This window comes from Trachurus japonicus, chromosome 13 (assembly GCF_045865225.1).
Source record: "Trachurus japonicus isolate A0001 chromosome 13, Traja_1.0".
In the NCBI taxonomy this organism is placed as follows: domain Eukaryota; kingdom Metazoa; phylum Chordata; class Actinopteri; order Carangiformes; family Carangidae; genus Trachurus; species Trachurus japonicus.
In genome coordinates, this window is record NC_140919.1 from 30,146,760 (window position 1) to 30,170,783 (window position 24,024).

The following is a 24,024-nucleotide window of genomic DNA, read 5'->3' on the forward strand; positions in this document are numbered from 1 at the left end:
TGTTATAGATTCTATTTTGTATTTACATAACAGACAAGTAACCCACACATGTTCTTGTATTTACTTTCCTTCTTTAATGCTTTGTCTTTTTATTTTCACCTTTTTATTTCTCTAACATTACTCATTGTTCTTCTGCCATGGAGTCCCCCGAGAGAGCTGTGCTAAGATAAACAAATAATGTGATATATCAGCTAAAAATGGAAAGACCCAGAAAAAAAGAGAACAAAATCAAGCCTCAAAACAAAACCCTTTCCATCAAAGCACCTTCTCTATCTCTATTTTGAAGCTCAAGGAGACAGTAACATGGCATATTGATTTGTAATGGCCATATGGATCTACAACCAATTGTGACTATCAATAGACACTTATCCTGTCAAAGTAACCTGACAAGGCAGTAAACACCTGTCACACTGACACTCAGACTAATAAACATTGGTCTAATGGTGAACTGGAATTTAATGTAAAACTGGAGAAACGTCTCTCTCACATGAAGTTCAGGGTTAACTGACCAATGAAAGAAAGAAAGAAAGAAAGAAAGAAAGAAAGAAAGAAAGAAAGAAAGAAAGAAAGAAAGAAAGAAAGAAAGAAAAGTTCAGTGTCCTCCAGTGGCCACAGTGCAAAATTACACCTAAGTCTGTAAGTTTTATTTAGCATAAATGCAGACACTATAGCCTATCATACCACGACTCCCAGAGAAAACTTTCAAAAATAAAGTGAACAGCTTGGAACAATGGAAAAATGAAGAGAAAGATATGGACAAGTAGCCTACAACATCTCATGCTTCATACATCAACAAAAATGTGTACAACTAATGTTGCCTTTATATGCTGCACAACTTGGACTGACACAAACTACAACTGATTTAAAAATAACGCTATCCCACAGATAATGCTCTGTGATAATGATGCATGAGAATCACACCTGCACCCACTAGTGTAGCTTGATTATGAACAAAAGCTGCCTATGCTACAGTGAGTCAAACCACCACTCAAAACAAGTGTAACAGCCATCTGGGCTGAAATGGATGTAAGTCAGCACAGTATCTCCTTCCTGTCAATTTGATACAAAGCAGAGACAGATCCTCGAAAAATACAGACTCAGTGACCACAGTCTAACCAGAGAGAGAGGATGTCATGAGAAGTCATGGTTACCATCAGAGGACAGAGTCTGCTGACAGGTGGGACAAAGAAAGACAAGTATCATCTCTTACAAAAGTGACAAAATATCATTATCATAGTGGGATACATACTTAAAAAATTTGATTTGTTAATCCTAAACTTCACAGAGCGAGATGACAGTGAAAAGCTACAGATTCTATTAGGAGAGGGGCATGCAGCATAGGCTACTAAACTGCACTATGTCACTATGTCTGAAGCTGAGGGACACATTGCCTAATTAAAACAACATCATCACTTAACGTGACAAATAATTATCTTGACATAACTGATATGGAAAGCACACACACACACACACACAAACAAACAAACAAACACACACACACACACACACACACACACACACACACACACACACACACACACACACACACACAAACACACACACACACACAAAGATTTTCTATTAGGCTAATTTGTTTGTTTTTTTTTAACTTAGGCTAATGAGTTATACTTTTTCTGATTATTGAATTGCTGTATCCTTGAGCAACATTGCACACCTGACATTGATGATGACAATGAATTATAATTAATGTAAATTAAATTCAGTGAACACCCCCGGAAGACTTGACAGACCTATGAGACAGACAGAAAAGTTAATGATCTCCTCCAACTGTTTACGACACGCGGTAGTTACACTCTCTGACCACTGGGGGTGGGGGGGCGTTAACTTACTAAACACAGTTGAACCGTCTGAGTTGAACACAGGGAGATCTGGAGCTAAGGCTAGTACCGCTGAAGACGGCAAAAATCTCTCTTTTAAAGCTTTTGTGCCATGTTACCATTGTTAAAACAAGCTGTGAAAACCTTGTCCAACACAGGACCAAAGACTTTAGCGGTAGCTAGCTTAACCTTCGGTAAACATGCTAAATCAATGTTAGCTACTAACTGACCTGCCCGGAAGCTGAACAACTAACGTTAGCTAACTTAAATTAGCTAACTTACGGTAAACTCAATAACTTTCTTTAATAAGTAATAATTAAAAGTTGCTATAACATAATTACACGTCTGCATAAGATACTCTGCGCCCAATGTAATTTTGTAATGCATCTTCAGCTAAACATGTTTATCTCTCACTTTGCTAGCCTGTGTGGAAAAATGGCTTAATTGCAAAAATAGCTTAAGTCACCTTCTATGTTAATAGGCTATCTAAGTAATGGCAGAAACATATTCATACCACTTTTTTTGCAGGCATACCTCATTATTCCCACTCTTTATACCAAACCAACTTTGCCATCTTCCATTTTCGGTAGAGGAACAAAGCAACAGATAAAGCAGAGCATAATAACCACACAGCAGTGTCAAGAACTGATGCCACTCCTCATAACTAACTGGGGCCCACCTTTTTTTTTTCTCTCTCCTCAGCACCAGTGAGATGGGATGCTGCGCTGCAGAGTGAGCCTCCAGCCGGCTGCAGCGGTGGAGGCTGACTGAGAGGAGACCAGAATCAAACCTCCGTCCGCCACCACGACGCACAGCAGCACCGGCGTAAAGCTCCCTGAAGTGGAAGAAAAGGTTTGGCGCCGAGGGTTAAAAAAAAGCTGAGAGAGAGAGAGAGAACGAGAGAGGGGGAGAAACAAATCTCTGCATTTCTATTTTTTTCTTCCTTTTTTCACTTGAGGATGCAGTGTTTACACTGGCTAACCAGATAGAGAGCGGCAGAGACGAGGATCCGGACTTCACTGGATATTGTGTGCAGCGCTGCCATTCCGCCGCCTGGGTCGGGAGGGAGAGACGCTACGGCGGTCGCCACAGCCGGAATCACCTGAGAGAGGAAAGAAAAAGTGAGACGAGCGGCCACTTTTTTGTTGTTTTTCCGTGAGTACGCTCTTTTTCTCCCGTGTTTCCCCTCTGTTTTTCTCCGGCTTATAATACAGTGACAGCGGCGTGAGTGGTCGCAGGTTGTGGAGAAAGAGAGAGAGACAAGTTGTGGTGTCCGCGCTGCTGATAGAAAAATCTTGATAAAATCATCTCATGGGAGCAGAACAGTTTTAAAGACTGTCATGTAACTAGATAACTGTGTCGTGTTTGATTGACAACCCTGGGTTATTTCTCCTCATGTTTCTCTTGATAACTTCTGGCTTTTCCTTTAGAGTCGGAATTAAAGCATGGAGCTGAGTTTGTCAAAATGCCAAAACACACCACAAAGTCCAAAAGTAAATCAGTTCTGCTATTTATTATGCCTGGAGTAAGTTGGGATAATATGACCAGATTTAAGCACACATATTAGAGGTGTCCCACAAGGAACCCTCAACACTGCTGACAAGAGAGACTTAGAAATGTTTTCACACTGGGGTGGCTTTGAGGTCTAGCTGCTTTTGATAGGAGGATTCAAAGGAATCCATGAAAATATTTTGTGCAAATAAGGAGCTTGCCTTTCAGGGCACAGGCAGGTCCTTTGTGTTTTTGGGAGTGCATCTTTAGGTTAGCAGAGCAGGAGGCATCTAACACACCACTTACTGCACAAGTAGACCCACAGGAATTATCTAATCAGAGATATGCAAATTTGTTCTCTAATTTTGTGGCTTTGCTGCGGTTGAATGTTTAGTATAATACTATCATCTGACTGTGCTGGTGACAGTTGGGTTTTTTGCATTGTGGCTTGGGGGCTCACAGACTCGTGTTTGATGTTATTGATCTGGCTTTTTCAGGGCTGGGTTTGGAGGATGCACAGAGAGCACAGGGTATTATTAAGCCATTACTCAATTAGGAATATTATTTTGTAATGTTTTTTTCTTTTTTCCCCTGAAGTTTGTCTGGCTTTCTGTGCGATGACAGCAATTAGCGAAGTGGTGGCAGATAGAATAAAGTCTGCCAGAGGAGAGTCCAACCTTTAAATGTCTGTCTGCTGTCAGTGTATCCCTCTGCTGCTGTGGTTTTTCTTCATTTATAATGCAGGTCCATTCAGAGACACCAAGAAACAGCATCATACTATTTTAAGACAGGTTTCTAATTTAAAGTCACTATAAGTATGTCACTTTAAAATTCAAGACTCGCAAAGATTTAAACCATGAACCTTTGGACCAGTTTCTCTCTGAAAATACATAAACTACTACAGTATGTGGTCTGCATGGCGCCTTCAGTCACACATTTATTATGTTCAAATGTACTATATACTTTATACAATACATATGCTTTGGAAATTTCCCAAAATTGTGATGACAGTTTTCTCTGTGAAAAAACTGATGTTTTTTTGTTTTTTTGCCATCTCAAAAATTATGAGACTCAGAATCTTATTGTGATGCATGCAGCAGATGTAGGGCTTCAAGTTGAATTACTGTGTGTGTGTATGTGAGTGAAAGTGGAGTATGCACACAGCAAAGTAGCCCACTCAGTCTTTTTTTGCTTCGAGCACAATTTCATTCACATTCTTTGAAGGATTGTGACTTGAGCACATCTATCTTCAACTGTCATGTCACATACACTGTACTCCAGTTGTACGATATCGTTTGCAACATGGATGCAATCAATATTCAATTTTGCTACGATGTAAAATTCCACCCGATTCAGCAAAATCCTTTTGTTTTCCTACACAAACTGCTCTGTGGACTTTTTTCCGTTCAGTTCAAATAATTTCACAGATCAGGCGGGGATGTATTCTGCTTAAATTAATGAATCGGAGCCTGTTTGACTCAAGGATGCTTTGCATATGAACCATTCAAAGAACACTAAACGTGGATTCAAATTTACAGTGTCACTTTGAATCTTCTTTGAATCTTACCTGCACAACTGTAAATCTGAGAGAAAATCATTCAACATATATTATGGTCTAATGCTACCATGGTTTCCTGTTAATATAATACAACGTCTATTAAGACTTAATGATGGAAGCCTAACACGAAGGCACGCTCGTGATTTCAAATGGGCTATAATTTGCCATAATGTTAATCTAGATATATATTTCATGAGACTTAATATGCTTAAATGATTGTCGTACCAGCCCACTCCACTGCTTAGTTTAATTTCCTGAGATAATCTGAAAATGGTTCCTCTTGCCAAGAGATGTATAGTTAAAGTCATCAGACACAGTCCCAATCAAAAGGAGCTTCACCTGCATATCAGAGCAGTAGATGGAGGAAATGAACAGCTGCGGCTGTTTCACTTTGCACAAATTAGAGGTTACCCTTGTCCTTATCGGATGTAAATCAGTTATTTGCTTTGCAATACATGCATTAAATGTTTGTGAATCCACTTGGGGGCAGGTGTGAGATGAGATGCAAATTAGTAGATTAGCTAACCTTGATGGAAATGGAATATGTCTTGAAGTTACAGCTGTCCCATCCTCTTAGAAATTATTATTGACATGGGCCAACAGATATTGTTTAGGGTACAGCTAATTGAAAATGACAACAGCCCTTGGGACACTGAGAAAAAAAAAAAAAACATAGCAGGAGTGACAAGAGAGAGGCCGGGGATAGAACCAAGACAATGGCACCCAAGGGAGTCCTATATTCACTGACAAATCTGTGGATAATAAAGTGCAAATGGAAGAAATGCAATGCAGATCACAGTTTGTGCTCTGCATGTCTCGGAAGAATGTTGCCTGTTTTTTAAATTTTTTTTACATGATGCGAGCAAAGATATTCAAAGACAGTCATATGGTATCCCGCTGTGCAGGCATCAGCATGCTTTATAGAGAACTGTGCAGGTATTCCTATACCTTGAGAAAGGTGAACAAAAAGAAAGTGCAGGGGAATAGCAGGGCATCCTGAAATCTCTAAACATGTTTTTCAGTGTTCAGAGAGCGCGAGGGTGTAATTCTGCTCCCAAAACACAACAGTGACTAAGAATGTATGTCCAGCGTTTCTTTCCCCTCTAAGATTTGAGATGACATGCATTTGTTAGATTAAAGGAATTCTTTTAGAGAAATGTTGGTAATCTTGACAGTGGCAGAGCTTTCCTTGACTGCATTTCCATCTAGCACTTTGTTTGTGAGGGAAGCCCACTGGTCTTGCAGAGCCTGGAAGACAAACGTCCCTCAGGACCCATCTGACAACTTAATTTATATAATTGCTTCAAAGCATCTGTGTAAGAAAGACTGACTTTCAGCACCCTCCCCCACCTGTCATGGTTATGAATGACTCGGATTTGATGTCCAATGAGTCAAACCGACAATCTTAACTCACTCTGATGTTGTCATAGTAATGCATGTGTCAACTAAAAAATAAGCACTGTTAATTTGATTACAGTTTTGCACTCCTCTCATGGAGAGAAGTGTCAACATCATCGTCATCCCCGTGCTGTGATCAGGCCCTTTTGATCCAAATAGCTGATTGTACAGTTAATCCTTCTATCTAGAGATATGTGTACATAAAATAAGCAGTCACGCAATTAACAAGAGTGACGTGGCAGTATCAACGCGAGGCCTTGCTCTCTTTAATCTTTGGTAGTTAGCAGCCAATCTAAATGGTTGAAATAACTTGTTTTGGTTAGCTAATACATCCCAGAGCCTCAGGTTAGTTAATTATGCAGCCCCTGTATCTGTTTGTCTTTGTGCTGTCCTCATTGTGTTAACTTTGAGCAAGTCATCGGCAGATACCCGCAGGCTCCCTTTGTGCCGCTGCTAAAATGGGCGTTTGTGAAAATGTTAAAGGTTATTAATTGTATGTATGGAACAAGGCAGTATGCATTTAAATAGTTGCTGGAAATGAGAATGTTATTAGAAAAGAGACAAGAGACACCACATTTTCACACAGAGATCACAGCGAAATTATACAGGACAAAGATCCACATTACTGAAATAGTAGTTCCTTTTATTGAAGCAATAAAGCAAACCTTTACATATAATTTTTTAAAGCTACAACCAGCACACTTTAGACAAAGGAGTTTTACTTTTGTCACATTACTCACGTGTTGATAGGTGGTAGGAAGTTAGACTTGTCTTTGGAAATAGTTTGTCAGTGAAGTGAACATCAAGTATTTGTGGAGATGGTATAGAGAAAGTAGTGGTGATGGTAGGGAATAGCCTGAGGATGGAGTGTTTTTCAGTAGGCAGCCCCTGATTTTATGTGACAGTAAAGGGCCTTATCTACCAGGGCCATGATGAAGCACAACACTCTTTGATTTTTTATCTTCCAAACGTCTAACAATCTCATGCTCTAGACAGATTAGTGAGATGAAGGTGTAAAAACAGGCTATGTGGTTTCAGGGAGAGTCAAATGCAGCCGAATACAGGGTCTAGGGCTATATCTGCATCATGCTGATAGCACAAAATGAAAGATTAGCTCAAATTATTTATGTACTTTTGACCTTCAGGTTCAAAAAGTCAAAAAATATGATTCATCTTTTAGCATTAGTTGATTATTTCTGCATTGGTAAACAATACTGTGCGTTGCAGACAATAAATAGGATCAGAAGGGGACAGGGCAGCTTTGTGCATGAATTTTCCTTGAGACAGCAGTGTCAGTCTGTTCTTTTACCCTAATCTCTGACCAGTAGATCTATTCAAATACCAGTTTATTTTCTTTTTTTCAGGCCAGAGGCATAGAAGAGCATCTCACTCGCAGCCTCTTTTGTACTCTACATTTATTTCTGTTTCTCATTACCTCAGACAGCGCATTGATCCCTCTAAAGAATTAGTTAGGGGCAATTTTTTACCCTGCTTAAAATTCATTGGAGCCCAAACCTTTCTTTACAAGTCTTTCTCTGCTGTGTGCTATCTTAATAAGTCAACATAGAGAGCAACTCTGCGCAAGCATCAGTGGTGTCGAGAGAAATCAAAGACACCCCAAGAGATCAATGAATTTTCATGTAACATTTGTTTTTATACCTAATTATGTAGAATTACCTTGTTACATTTTGATCTTTAACCCTAATGAAAATGTCTTTAAACCCTGTTGGTTAACAATACTCTTTGCTAGTGAAATTGCTTCTTACGTCTGATAAAAGTATGTCCTAAAAACAAATAATGCACCGGCTGACCAGGTCGTTTTTGGATGTTAAATCTTGTGTTGTTGCGTCATTCATATTTTTTTTTTTGTTGGAATCTTCATCTTCACCTGTCATAACCCTTACTTTTTAATAAACACGTGGAGGTACCCTGAATAATATATTTGGTCATCTCACGTGACAGAACGTTGTGCATAAACAAAGCATTTCAAAGCCTCTTCATTTATTCACCATACATGCCTTACAGTACTGTAATGTAAGTGCATTGTTAATTTCCCAGAATTTAAAAGAAAGGTTAATTCATGAAAGTAACCCCTTAGGTCAAACTGTTTTTTTTTTTGTGTTTTTTTTTACGGGTCCTCTCTTTATCCACTTACTCATGGTGAAGCCATGCAGCGCTGTCACTTGCAACCCAGTGGGCATTTTTGAACATAAGGCAGCAGTGCTGTACATTAACAGAGAAGGAGTGTTTTAGAGTCACCTTTCTTACAGTACAAAGTCATGCATCCTGCAGGCTCATGATGACTTGCTGTGTTCCACTCTCATGCCTCCTTTCTCTCGAGAGATGAAATGTGTACGGAGTTATCTGTCAGAACACAACTAACAGGGCTGCTACGCTTAGCTGTAGCTCCCTGTTCATCCTCTTGTGACAAACACTACACTTATTCTACCCAAGCGAGGCAGACGTGATATAATTCCCTGTGTATGGGTCTGTAGTGCTCTGACAACAGTCCTATTTGGAAGAATAATGATTGATCTGTGGTGATTTCATGTTTTCTCCCATTGATTTGCTGATGAAAATGTTGATCTGATACATTAACCAGACACATCAACTTGAATGTGATTTGGCAATATTAAGCAGAAAACTGTGCATGAGTATACATAGTGAATGCCTTTTATAAATGTGGGACTTACCGGTAAAATGTCCTTTGGATATAAAGATGATAAGAAGCTTCATTAGGCATTGGGATAAAACAGGAACACTCGTGCATTTTAAAGGAAATGAAGGAGAGAAAACTGCACTGTGTAGCTTTTAGAGCAACTATTGTGTGGTGAATGCTGATTTTTGGTTTTACACAATTTCTTCATGTCAGCTGTCAGCTTGCTGTGGGTAGCATTATGCATGCAGTGATTTAGCAAGTGGTTCTGAAAAAAAAGAAAGATGTTAAAATATTACAAATAAGATAAAGACATTGGTATGAGCAGTGTTGGTGTTTTTATGCCTCTGTGCCACAGACAGCTGTGACATGCGGCATTATGTTTTCTGGTCAGCCATCCATCCGTCCCAATCTTGTGATCACGATATTAGCAAAGCCTCCAGGGGAATTTCTTCAAATTTAGTGAAAACATTCCCTGACACTAAAAAGGCGAATTGATTAAAGTTTGCCAGACAAATGTCAAAGGTCACTATGACCACTCAAAAGTTATTATGGATCATAACCTGAATAGAAATAACATGCTAATTAACTGCTACTGGGCTGGTGGAGGCGTACAACTGCGAGGTGGTAATTTTAGTTCTGTTTTAAATTCTGTATTTGTCTACTATAATAATTTCAGTGTGTAGTGATTAATTCACACGGTTGATATTTTAATTCACATAGCAAAGTTCAACCTTCTTGAAATGTCTCTTAAAAATGATAACCTCCTAATGAAATGATAAGATAAGCAACCTGCGAGCAGCGGGTGAGAGGCTACTGAATTGTGTCATTTTCCTGCCGTCCACTTGATCATCAGATGTAAATATTAACCAAGTGGCAGAGTAATGGGAGATGTGACAGCAAAGGAAGAACTATGTTGCTATGATGTGTCCATAATGATCAAAACAACAGAAGATATTTGGCACATCTGAAAAGACTGAAAACACTCATTTATACAGCTGTTAAGTGCTTAAGCTGAATTCCTCCGTGGCTATAATAAGCAGCTCCTTAAAACATCTGCTGCAAACACAGTAAGGTGGGGTGGATCAGACACGTGTACCTACTCTAGCTAGTTAGTTTAATTAGTTGTCTTGCAAAGGAAGAACAGAGAGTGGTCTCCAGTTGTTCACAAGCCTGTTCTCTTCTCTCTTTTAACGTCTTTTTCTCTTTTGTCAGTGTGATGTCCCTGTTTTTCCTTTATTAAGACTTGAGTCATTGAAAGTGATGGATTTTACAGTATATCATGTTTGCAGAAATACTATGGGAGTGATTAACAGTCATATTTGACCCATAATTGGATCAAGTGAGTATATAGTTTGGATGTTGATACTGTTGCTCCACTGTCACTTACTGCACAGACCCTGGTTTGGCAACAATTTGGCTTCACTTTTCTACAGCGGGCTGAAGTAAAGATGCACCATACAGTTATTGGTCTTCTCTAGTTGTGTTGATAAGTTAAAGTTTATTAATTACACGTGTCAGGCATATTTTATTTGTACAAACAGTAGTTTTAATTTGTGATTTAAACACACACTAAGCCAAATCCATATGAGCTTTTGTAATGTCAAAACAGCAGGAGGATAAGTTAAATTATTTAATCCATGTTGATGATGTTGCCTTTTCATGCAATGCTATCAGCTTTGTGTTTTACTCTATGCAGTTTGAATGAGGATTGAGATTTCAATTCCCCATTGATCACATTTGTATTGCTGTATCATGATCAGATTTAACACCACTATTATCTGTAATTTGTTCATCGTAACTAATGAAAATCGATTTAATAAATGATATAAAGTTGAAATCCCAGATTTGGCTGCTAACAAGTAGAGTCACCGTGTTCTCCATTAAAGAAATGAAGGCACTTGATCACCTGGGGAACCAGACAGTGGTGATCACATTCAAATACAATGAGAATTAATTAGATCTATATATCATTGCCACAAATGTGCCATGGGAGTGTCCTACAGCAGCGCACTGGGAATGAGCATGTGACACAGAGGACCATACAGTAGCTACTGTACTGTACATCTATGGGGTTGTTTGTGTGCTGCTTTTCAGTAGTGAATATTCAGAGTTGACCACGCAGTAAAAATACTATCACTTTTCTATGAAAAGTAATTTAAGAGAATGAAGCGACTGCATGCTTTTCCCAAAAGCACCTTTAGCAGCTTTAATTCTATGGGCCATAGTTACCATAGCAACTTCTGCCCCTTGATTTGTGCAGGGAAAATCAGGTCACATTATTGCTGTTAGATGCAACCTTTACTTCACTACAGATCTAATAGTTAGTTTCCTCTTTCCACCAATCAGTCAGTGTGCATCTCTATATTTTACTATATTCTGCATTCACACCAGCATAATTCAGAATGGATAAAAATCATCTTGGCAAACTTACAGGGATTTTACCATCAAAGCAAGACTTTTTAAAAAGAGTCTGAAAAGCCAATCTTTTCATTTTCCTTTTTGCTTTTAGTATGTTGTAAGGTGGTGTCACACTTGAACCACTGCTATTTCATTATCTAATGGATGTTGTAAAGAACTTTGGGAGTGTACAACAAAGCTTAGGGGTGTGTATTGGCAAGGACGTCACCTCACAATATGATACGCATCATGATACTTGAGTCACGCTGTGATACAATATTGCGATATCCAAATTTTGTGCAATATTGTGATATATTGCGATATTCTACATAGTTCACTGACGAATTAAGAATGTATTATGCATATTACAATCCGAGGTGGCATATTTATTTACATCAGATAATAGTAATTAATCACCAAAATAAAACTTTGTTAACATCTGTGTTTTCTAAAAAGATAAACTTCTCAGTCTGTTTACCTCTTCAATCATTTTTATTAATGCAAAATAGGCGAACATATGCATCTGACAAAATGAACAGTTTGTATTGCCTACTAGTTCAAATTAATTAAATACTACAGTAACATGTGGATTGCTGCAGCACTACAAGTAAAAGAAAATTAGTAAGTAGTTTTACATATAAATAAAAATGTTAAATTGAAAATGAAATATAACCTTATTATCTGAGACTGACATCATTTTTTACACTCTGGCGCTTCCACTTTGTGTCTGGCAATAAAGGCTGCAGTCACACACATGCAAAACACAAATGCAGACACTAGCAGTAAGGGACATTCATCCGTCTCACATACAAGTAACAGTTGTGGATTTTCCCATTTCGTTAGCGGTGAGTGGAAACGACCACAGCATCCCGCACCACAACCACACCAGCTAATGTTAGCTTGTCGGCTAGTGGAGTCTGTAGGCTCATGTAGCATTAGCTCCTCCAGCTGGTCTGCAGCGCCCGCGGTGCTTCGCCGCCTGAGGTGAAGCCTCAGCAGCGGTGCTCCAGGTGCAGTCACGGTCTCTCCTGGAAGAATAGATAGAAACCAGAGCTTGTCCAGCACACTTCACCGGTGTTTGTTGTAACGGGAAGCTTTGCTATGGATTAGTATCTGTCGCTATGTGGCACATTCTACACTTTATTAAATAAGTATGTTTGATTTAAACACTGACTGCTCTTTCCTTATCTCTTTCTCTGGTGCCTCCAGCAGCACTATCTAGTGGACTAAAGTACCAAAACATTAAATTCACCTTTGCAATTTATAATAAAAGATCGATCCTTGGCGTCCGTGTATCGATACAGCTTCGCCGTTCAAAATATTGCAATATTATGCCCTATCAATATTTTCTTACACCCCTAATACAGTGGTAAACATGTCTTATTCAGGCATAATGTCAGATTTTGTAACATACAGGAGAGAAATTCTTTGAGAAGAAAGCTGTAATTTCCAGCTGATAAGAGTTTGAAATGTCTGAGCTATAAGCAAAAGGCTTACAGCTTACAGTTCTGATTTCATTTGTTATTCTAACTTGCATTTAGCAGAAAAACAACCTTGTGTATAAAGACACAGAGAGCACAGATTTGTTTTTATTTTTTTTAAATTTGTGTTTTGCATCTTAGCTGATGATAATCTATATATTATTGTGTATAGCTATCCAGATACAACCATTAAAAGCTGCAGCCGTGAACATGATTGGTGCTTTAACATCATAAAACATCATTGGTGCCATGGATTCAGATTAATTCAAGGAGTCAGTCATTCTCTGTTGTTAACTGAGTAACATCATGTATAAGTGGGTGTTTTAACTGTGCTGACCTGACTCGTAGAAATCCAACAATGAGCCTTGAGATTGTCCCCTCATGTGCCAGATCACATACTCATTAAATCTCAATTTTCAGCAGGGCTCATTAAAAGAATAATTGTGTGACAGACAGAACCTGTGTTCGGCTGTTTTATGTGAACGGAGAAAATATGAAGTGCAAAGTATCAGGTCCTCAAAGTGTGTGTGTGTGTGTATTTCTCTGCAGTAGTCCAGGCTGGTGAACATTATGATTCTCTAAAACTATGTACAGTACGCAGATGTAAAGCAGATAGAAAATACAGTACCCTGTATGTAAATGTGATCTATATAATGCTTCACATACATTCACTGTTGTTTGGGATCCCAACACAGCATTTTTTCACAGTCGGGATAAAAGAAGTTCTTTGTCCAAAAATATCACATAGAGATATTTCTGGGTTATTGTGGTTGTACCAGCAGAAGATGTTTGAGAATTATTTATATACTACTGCTTCTACAAGGATCTTAAAGTAACCAGATGCTTTTAGCAATTTTGACACATTTACGCAAAGTTCACACATTTCCAGGTGTCGCACTGTAAATATGTTTCATTAATGGTGAGAAAAAATATTTTCATAACAGGAATTAAGGGCCTGCAACATGTACCGGTAATTCATATCATGCTACATTGCATAATCTACAATTTAGCCTTAACATTTTATTGAGCATGGGCATGAGCAGATGTAGCTCCATGACCCATTTTAGAGCCAGTAAATTTACCACATTGTGGGACCTGCCTGCTCTTCCCCTCTGATAGGACACCCAGAATAAAGCAGAGCATTTATAGAAAGTTCATAGATGCTCTAGAGAAGCTTTGTGGAGGATTTGGACGCCAGTTCACTGAGATGATAGTTAGCTAACAGGTCCCTGGCCTGGACCATCAGTGGCTTTCTATACTGTATGGCTCACCATTGCTAATTTCTTTGCCTTTTCTTTTGCCGTTTAGAGGACAGTAGGACACAATATATCCAACTGGCATGCTTAAATTAATAAATGATTACATATATTAATAATTGAACTTGAAAATTTAATATGACATGGTTTCGTTCAAGACATTTCTCTTCTGCTGTGTGAGCTTTTTCACTCTGGACAAGTTTGCTGCCCTTTGTCTATACATAACACTCAAAACAGCTGAGCTGTCTCATTTAAATATTCAGGACCCTGAGTTTCTTTTTTTCTTTTCTTTGTTTTTCTTAGGAGAAGGGTCAGCTGTCTCATTACCTTATCTCAACTAGATGGATGCTATAGGTGAAAAATCTCAGGTGCGATGGTGTATTTTAAATATTAGCAAGAGTTTGTGTTACAGTAGGTGAGTGCATTTCTTCTTTTGCAGCAGAATAATCTTTCCACGAGATGTGGCACCCGTTGCTGAAAGCAACAAATTGCACAGTTGTATTCATGCAGAGTGGAGAGAACTTTGCTTTTACTGTGAAGCATGTGCAGGAAATGTTAATGTTGTAGTTTCTATTAAGATCATACTAGAGGGTCAGCCATTAATTCCAGCTCTCACACCTGCTTTCTTACATGTGTTATTTTTTTCTGCTGCTGTTATCTAGTTGCACTTCGCCCACACAGTGTGTTATGTGTGGTTTTTTTTTCTTTTCTTTTTTTTTCGAAGGGGCACAAAAAAACCCCCCAAAAAACGATTTGGCTGACAAAGATAGATTTAGACAAGGAAGGACATTATACTGTGTATTAAATTGTGAAATGTAGGCGCTTGCTTTAGTTTTATAGCACAGAGGATAGTGGAAAAAACCCAAAAACGACTGAGTGACAAACTTGTGAGGGCCTGTGGACAGATATCTACTGTTTGTTTCCTGCATGTGTTGCATTTTTGATATGATATGGATGTGTATGACCTTTTGGGTGTGCTGTTAAAAATGCTGGGGAATGGCATGCTCTTTAGAGCCCATGCTCATTGCATTTATTTATTACATCTAGTTTGACACTACTTGCAGTTGTTACTGTGAGTATTAGGGTTGTCAATTATTTTAACTGAATATTGTATAATAATATTCAGTGTTTGTTACTCATTCAGTACTCCTCCACATAGACAGGCTCCACGACGTGCTGTATCACTCCGCCTCTTCCGCACACACCACTGATCCAAACAGCTGATAGGCGGAGTGATACAGCAGGTCGCAGAGCCTGTCTGTGTGGAGTACCGAGGAGTGTTGAGTGAGTTGACTCGAATACTGCTGTGATCTCGACAACATTGCAAATGAGGGCAAAACCTCAATGTCTTTTTGAGAATAAATAAAGGTTAGTTAGTTCCAGATAAACAAACTTTTTCCGACCAGCTGATGCATTGTAAATTTTTACTTTAGATGGTACTCTTGAACTGGTATATTATTTTGAAACAGGACTAGGCGGTGAAAATACGCTGATTAATTGTCCCTCATTCACAACAGTGTACTGCCTGTGTCTTGGTGCAGCGCAATGCACCAGTGTTTCTCAGTGGGGAGAAGAAACCTTTCTACTGCAGATCATATACTTAATGGCCATTTGTACCTCAAACAACCCCACATCAAAAAAGCTGAACTATCCCATTAACGTAATTTAACCCAGTTACTGTGTATTTACCTTTACTTTGGCGTACAAAGCTGGGTGGTTATCCCGCACGTGATGATTCCTATCAGACGTATTTCCTCCTATGGCTGCTGTTTCATTGCAGCATGTTTGACAGGCTGGCGAGCCATCATCAACTTTATATGTTTGTTTGAAGAGAATCAGTCTTCCTCTGCCAAACATTACCACTCGCGCACATCTGTCTATGAACTAAGGTAAACACGCAGTTGTTGTGTAACTTTGTTTTCGTTCTGTGTGTTCTGCCTATTGGGTTAAAGACTACTTGGTGTAGGCTACTTCTCCTGTTCAGTTGGTTGCCCCTTCCTACTGGTCTGTCTATTGGGTAAAGGACTACTGTTGCGCTGATCTGCCGACATGGTTCAGACATAATCTTTTTTGGGAAGTGACAGTATTTAGGAACCTTTACGATTAAATAGCCTAATTGTGGAGTTTAATACCGCGATCAATTGTAAAAACAAGTAATCGTGACATCCCTAATTTACATGTTGAACATAAAGGGCGTATTCACACCAGCAAAGTCCGATAGTTCACTTGCTTTGGTGCGGACTCATTTTTTTTTTACTTGGTGCGGTTTGTATTCACATTGCATTTTTTCACAAGCGGATCAACTTTGTAAACAAAAGCACGTGTGTCCCACAGTCGCTCAATCATTGGATAAAAATTATCAGCGGTATCTTCCACGAAAAGTACATAATGGAGGTCATGAATGCGTTTCTTGCTGCTCTTTCAATTTGGTAGTAATTTCCAGTTGCACCTGTCCTGTACTTATAATGTGGCCGTCCATGTTGACCCACGGCTCATTGTTGATAATTTCCACATTTTCTGACAAGTGAAGCCTGTTGAATCCAAAAAGGCGCTTGGATTTTGCATTTGGTTCGGGAAAGGTTCGGTTTGCATTCACACCGGACGCGAATCGCACCAGGGTTCGTTTCGGACTCTGGTGCGGACCAAACAAGTGAACCGAGTCCCAGCTGCAGAGGTGGTCTCGGTTCACTTGTTTGATCCGCACCAGAGTCCGGTAGTTTGTATTCACAGCTCCCCAAAAAGTCCGCACCAGAGGAAAAGTCCGTTTCAAGCGGACCAAACGAGCCTGGTGTGAATACGCCCAAAATATTTTTCTGTTTTCATGCTTTATAGTTACCCAAATAAAGAACACATCATCTCCAGCAAGCCAACCTGAAATCTCTTTAGCTTGCAACAGATAATTATTAGAATATGGCACTATTGGAAAAGCACAAAGACAAACAGAAGATGAGCCCTGTTTATCCCACTGAAACTACTGTCACATGTTCAAAGATCCCTTGGGAAATATGCACCACTCAGAGAAGTGGGAGACTGTGCTCATAAATGACAAACAATAGAAGAGTGAGTAGTGCTTCCTCCCCAGGGAACATCTTTGACTTAGCTCAAGTGTATCAGCACGGAGTATAGATTTTAAGAAAATAGAAAGTAAATGGAAAGCCTTAACATGCATCTTGCAATGAGACTATGAACTCTCTTGCCAATCAAAAGTAATGAGAGATCTTTAAGAAGAAACTGATCGAGTTTTGATCGAGTTGTCAACACATTTTAGACTGGGCTCTAATTGATAAGGTTGATGTGATGCTCATAGACAATAAACTGAAGGTTTGATTTTAGAAAGAAACACAAACTATATAAACAGAATTAATGACCAGTTTATAACAGGAAGTAATCTAGTTGATTAAAATAAAGAATGACAAAATCATACAATATGTTATCAAAGAACAAGAGATAATACTCTAATAATCAGTAAAATTTCTGAAATATCAACATACTCAAACTGAGACGTGTCCCACTCCCATCAGATCATCAGCTGCTCATTTTGATCCACTGAGCCATATCATAGCTGGCTTATAATTAGGCCTGGATTTGGATAATCAGGTTGTTAGTGGAGCTAAACACACCATTGTGCAGTGAAGTCATTTTAGTGCACTCATCACTCTACATGTACAGTACGGTTTTTCCAGTGTCACAGACAGGAATCTGGTAAAATGATCTGCCACCTACAAAAAATGACATGTCAGAAGAAATAAGGCCACTTGAGATGGACTCAGTGCTTATCACTTGCTAACTGTTAAGGCTGCCTGTCTAATCCTTTTACCAGTTCAGAATTTGATACTTTTTCCTGTTCGCCAATCTCACAAGTGTTGGCTTTTCTTCTGAAAAGTTGTATACTGGATCACAAAAGACTGATTTGTTGATAGAATAAATGACCGGTTAGACTTAAATGCACAGCCAACCGCTTTCTGAGCAGTACCACCACTACCTTAAAAGATAGCAGGCGTTAGCGTTCAGGTTTAAAGCTAGAGTTATTCTCTCATGTCCGCCTTCTACTTCTGTCGAGCTCCTTTGAGAAAATGATTTCAGCAACAACATGACCTTGCCTCTGGGGCCACTTCTACTAGGTGTCTAGCATTTTGAAGCCTCATTGTGGTTAATTATTTAGAAAGTTCAGATGTTTTCAGTTTGTTTAATGTCATGCAGTGTCGGATTTCATTGAAAAACTGATCTAGACAATTTATTTTTTATCAAGTGTAGCTAATTAAAGCCCCTACAAGGAACTTTTAACTGGATATGCAAAAGTATCTTGTTTCTGCTGATGTCTCTGTGTGACCTACAACAGCAAATGAGCCCATCGGTGTGAAGATGAGCTATTTCTAAATAGTGAAACAGGGAGGCAGTGGTCGGGTCTGACCACGGACGAAACAATTTACGGAACTCAGACTGGAGACGGCACGTGCAGCAGGGCTTAAGACCGTCCCCGTAAAATATGTATTTAGGATGATAATTAATAACCCCCGGGGCACAGTTGGGACAAAGGTTTTTTTGTTGTTTTTTTTACACTGAAAATGCGCATATCACTGTCACTACACTGACGGTGCGCAAGTTCTTGCAGCAAGAGACTCCTGCAGAATACCACGTGGTGCCACGGCTGCAAGCCACAGAGTGAGAAGCTCCTCTGCACCGGAGACAGCCGAGGCAGCTTGGTCTCACTAACATCAGTGGTCCTGGTGCTCCAGAGACGGAGTCTGTCTTGGCCGATCGGAGATCACACTCCGCGTCAGGCGGCCGGCTGATCGAGACTCAGTTCTCTTCCTCTGCCCCGAATTGCGGGTGAAAGCGAGGTGGTTGGTTAATGCTCCAGGCAGCCGAGTCTCTCCGCTCCTCTCACCTACAGAGCACGGTCCGTCCCGGGCTATAAGGTCAGCCTGCTCCGCTGTCCTGAAGTATTTTAAATACATTTCCAATGTAATTTGCCTAAAACTGCTCACAAAAAAGTTATAGTCTAGAGCCCTGGACCGCGAGCCAGAAAAGCATCTTTACAACAATACGTGCTAGAGCTCATGATGAAGTGCAGTCTTCATTCTGGCAAAATGCTACTGCTTTTGTCCACAGGGACTGCCGAAATCAACAGAAACTGAAAGTTCCTTGTAGGGGCTTTAACTTTAATTCTGTAAGTTGGTCAATGGACAGAATGAAAATTATGGCTGGTGCGTGGTGAACTCTGAAAGTTTCTGTCTGTATTGTTGACCAAAGATGGTTTGTAAGAGATGGCCAGTCAATATTACATTAAGATTCTATGGCAGATGTGTCGGCAAACTGCCAAAAGAAAGTAGTTTTTCATCAGGTGTTTTCTGTGAGTGTTGACCAGTTGATCAAATTTTAAACCAGATTTCAACTTCTTTGAATGAGAAATATCTAAAATAACAAAACAAGCCTTGTCCTTGGTGGGAATGTTGTTATCTAGTGCTGGCTTTTTTTTTTTTTTTTTAGAGGAGATAACAGGAAAATGCACAGCATTGCTCTGACACAACAAAATAGAGTGGGTAGGGCACAGCATGGCACTGTTCCAAAGAAACTTTTCATGTAAGACTTATTGATCATACTCAGGAATTTCTGTGAATGCGCTTCCAACAGAATAGAGACTAGATCCATTTATTTGCGTATTTTAATATCACATTTCAGATCTGATATACTAAAAGGCAAATTTGCTTGGAAGATGAAAACTGTCATTAGTGTGACTGCATTGAAATCAGAACTGTTCAACTTAATATTGAATTTTGAAACAGCTTCATAGTTGTTACAGAGGCATGGCTGTCAATTACTAAGTATTATCAGTTTCTCTAGAAAGTTAATACTGCTGCCTGCTTTGGTCCTCAAGCTTAAGATCATAGTGTTACTATTATTGACCTCACATGTACTATGAAGCACAGACTTTCCCCGTGGAGCTACCGTATACACCCAAACTGTTTCCTCATGCTGACTTGTTTTCAGATACTGATATCAGCAATTTGACAAACTAGACTCAAATAGGTAGACATAGAAAAACATAGTCACCTGCCTACTATTCCTTTAATTTTGAAGACAACACTTAGATTTATGAACAACAGTGAAATAGCTAGATCCATCATTTTTATGCCACTTTTCAACCTTTAACTGGCTTTTGATGGTGTGTGCTCCCTTGACAGCCATCTCTACCTCAGGTTAGTGTAATTCCCTAGGCGGCGTCTGCAGTGGATCTAACATTAAAAATGACTTGACGTCCTTGTTATTTTAAGAAGATTACATTGTTTTTAAGAGAGATGGGTACATCATTAAGAATAGATCCTATTTATTTATCCATCTATTGTTTGGTCAGTTACATGTAATTTAATGATCTCAGAGTCTGGATGTCAGAGATAGCTGTGTGAATATAGTGGCATTATGACAAGACAGGTGACATTTAAAAGTGACATTTTAAAATTTGCCCAACTCACCAGAGATGTAGCATCATTGTACAGTTGTATACATCGACTCGGCTTTTTGGTTTGCATTATGATGATGTGTTACGATGCATCATCATTATGATATCATAATACACCATTACATTAACTGTGCAAAGTCTCAATTTTATTATTGAGAAGCTACTTTCGCATTTTTATTTTTGGTGATATGGATATGGCTGTGTCTTCATAAATAGACAAAATAACAGTTTGCCCTTCCCGTGATCCCTGACAACAGCTGTGGAGATGATAAACACTTTTGTGGCTCACTCCGCCCTCAGTCCAGGAAATGACTGTCATTGTGCATCCCTGCATTGATTCTTGAAATGAATTGAATGAAATAATGATTTTTAACATTAGACAATGCATTTCTTAATGGTATAGTTTTATGGAACATGACTCATTTTTACTGTAATCACAATTCGAACAATCACCATAAGTCTGCAAGTTGCAGAGAATTTCAGCATTCTCAGAAAATGTTTCCAGTTACTTAACAGGAGAGTAATGTGAAGGTAAAAAAAAAAGTTTGTACTCTAACAGTCCCTCTTAACCTATTTTCCAACTCATCTCGGCTTGCCCCGAATTCCTCCACATAACTTCATGCATGTATGTCACTTCAAGCCATAGCACCTTATTAGGCTTTGAAGTGTCAGTGTCTTCTCATAAAGTGTCCTCAAAGGACACATAAGCATTTCAGGCACATACTTCATACTTACTTCTTCATCACGACAGCCATCACAGGCTGCACATGTAATTTTACCACTGTGAAAGTGCTAACTCCATTCAGGTGTGCTCTATTTCGTAGTGAAGACTATAATTGCCTGTGCCGCTCTTCCCTTTGGTAATTGTCTTTTGATTGAGGTCATCAGGACAATTAAAACCATTGAGGGGTGAAAAGAGGCAGCAAGAGACTTGAGACAGCCATGCTAGGTGGTAGAAAGGATGAACAAAACATACAGACGAGATAATTATGTGTTGGGAGACACAGTCAGAGTAGGAAGTCAGAGATGCTATAGAAACACAATCTACAGTACACATCTACTCACAGTTAATTAATATTTCAAAAATCTATTGTTAATAACGTGGTTGGTGATCAAAGAGGCTTCAGAAGAAGAGGTTATATGAGTTATGTAATTAATGCCCTTCAACCTCATATTCAGTGGTTACAGTTGAATTGTACTTAATATTAACAAAGACAAATATGTGCTAAACAATTCATTTTAATATTATTGATGCCCATATAAAATACAACATGGAGTTGCTTTGATGGAAAAAAAAAATCTCCATGAGAAATAACGGCAATATTTATTTTATCTCTGAAATCTGGTAAAACCAATTGGTCATGTCAGTATGCGGAAATTTCTCATGATAAATTGCATCTCCACAAAAATTCATGATGGTATGTCAAACAACACTGGAGATGTGGTTTCACTTATTTGCTGTGGGACCCCTTAGGCAAATCATTGTAATTTCGTGAAATGCCGTTTCTTAAGAATTTGACACATCACTCAGCCAAGTTTTGTCGAAATCGGGTCAGTAGTTTCTGGGATGTCGCTTGTGACGAAGGAGATAGAGGCGGATAAACTGTTCAAATAATGAATAGGAAACTGTTTCTGACCATTCGCACATCGTTTGCCTCAACTGAAACAGTCAGTTGAATGTCAGGTATGAGGCTGTAGTTGGAAAATATGCAGGTATTCTTCCTGTTTTGTGAGGCAGTAACATTTATTTTTCTATTTTTTTATTTTTTGTCTGCACTAGCCATTCTCTGTGAATGTGTAACTGTGAAGTGTGGGTGGAACAAAGTTGTCTCTTCTGTGTCACAGTGTGGGGGATGGTGGTAGATCTAAACTAATACACACTAAACACTAAACAGTCTGAGGGTGTGGGAGTCACATTCACAAGACCGAAGTTTAGTGGTTCTCTTGTTCTGAGGGCTTCTTGCAAGTCTTCCAAAAAAATAGTTGTAATTGTCTTTGTTACACACGGTAGCAGCAATCATCCATCTTGCACTTTCATTTGAATTTTAGAGGTTTTGGGGGACGCAAACTTCTAAAACATCCTTTCCAGCTGAATGGATGGTTAAGCATCAAAAGCAGCAGTGAGCAGATAAATGACTACACCAATTGATAGCAGCTCACTAAGGCTTTAGGACATGGCACTGATGCTTATTACACTGCACATTTCCTAAAGACCAAATAATTAACAAAGTGTTTACCCCAATTAGAATTTCATTATCCATTTGGATAACCATCAGTGACCCTATTTTAATAGACATCATCCCTGGAGTTGGATTGGATGTAGTTAGAGGGGCGACAGTCTATCTTCACAGTCAATGGAGAATTGTTATGAATAACTAAAAGGCTTCACATGGGAAGATGTCAACTCTCGTGGCAATGCTGATAACCACTATTGTTCCATACATTGCTCATATGCCCGAAAACGTCATTGAAGGCAATAACACACCGATCGGGAACATTCATGTTCACATATCTTTCTCCAGCTGTATCAAACTAAATAGTAACTGACTGAGTAGGGTGGATGAAAAGCACCTTTTTCTTACATCTTACAGTATTAAAGATTATTGTTTATAGATTGTTTGAGATAATTTTACGTTATTTTCAACTGCAAATGTATATCTATAAACACAGTACCTCCCTAAGCTATAAATCTGAGCATCACGACTTGAATCATGTCATTAGGTGACCTTTCTAGAGCTGATCCAGTGAGACTGAATTAATGAATGACACTGTTGGCTCAGAGGATTTCTGTTTTAAATATTGCATCTGAATGAGTTTTGAAAGTAGGGCTTTCTGCTGTGATTCAGAAAATGTCCCCATGTCCCAGTAAAATCACCATGGGTGCTGTCATAGTGTCCCAGGAGTTTTGTCATTATTCACTGTCTGTGTAGCAGCGCCAGGATTTGTCTGTACTGTAGATGATATCACCACAGTCTGACTCTGCTGTTCCGTTAAGGAGGGACTATTCATATTCAGATGGATATACTAAGGAGTGCACCCGTGTTAAAAAGCTGTATGTCCCTTTCAGTGGTCAGTAAATGAAATTTAAATTATTATTGTCTGTTAGCCATCCGTGTTTACTAAATGTTTGTTATGCTCGATGAATGCCAACACAGCTTCCCAGATATTTTTTAGTTTGCAGGCTATGCATATTGTTTCTTCTCGCTTATTTCCCAAGACAAGATATAGATCTTCTTATCATCTATAGGTGGGATATTAGTGTTGGGTATATATATGCTATCTCCAGATGTTATGCACTTCAGAGCCTTGTTCGAGAGAGATGTTTTCAAGCCTTTACTATTTGAAACTTTTCAACAGCATTTGGCTGAAGCTGATCTCATACAGTTCTGTTTTCACTCAATTACTTTCACTTCACTACTTTGACTATGTATTTATCACTTTTAACTTTATTTGTTAACTTTTTAAAAAACTTTTCATCATCTATTT

At 39.0% G+C, this 24,024-nt stretch overlaps 1 protein-coding gene across 3 annotated transcripts in view; it reads left to right on the forward strand.

The window, feature by feature from the left end:
* Positions 1-2,458: 2,458 nt before the first annotated feature.
* cntn5 (contactin 5) overlaps positions 2,459-24,024 on the forward strand; it is a 106,746-nt gene continuing 85,180 nt past the window's right edge. For 2 of the 3 annotated variants that reach the window (XM_085795885.1, XM_085795887.1), the window contains exon 1: positions 2,459-2,993. The gene's annotated coding sequence lies outside the window, so the exon portion shown is untranslated. Of the gene's footprint in view, positions 2,998-24,024 lie in introns of all 3 variants that reach the window. The other variant, XM_085795886.1, reaches the window with a different exon arrangement.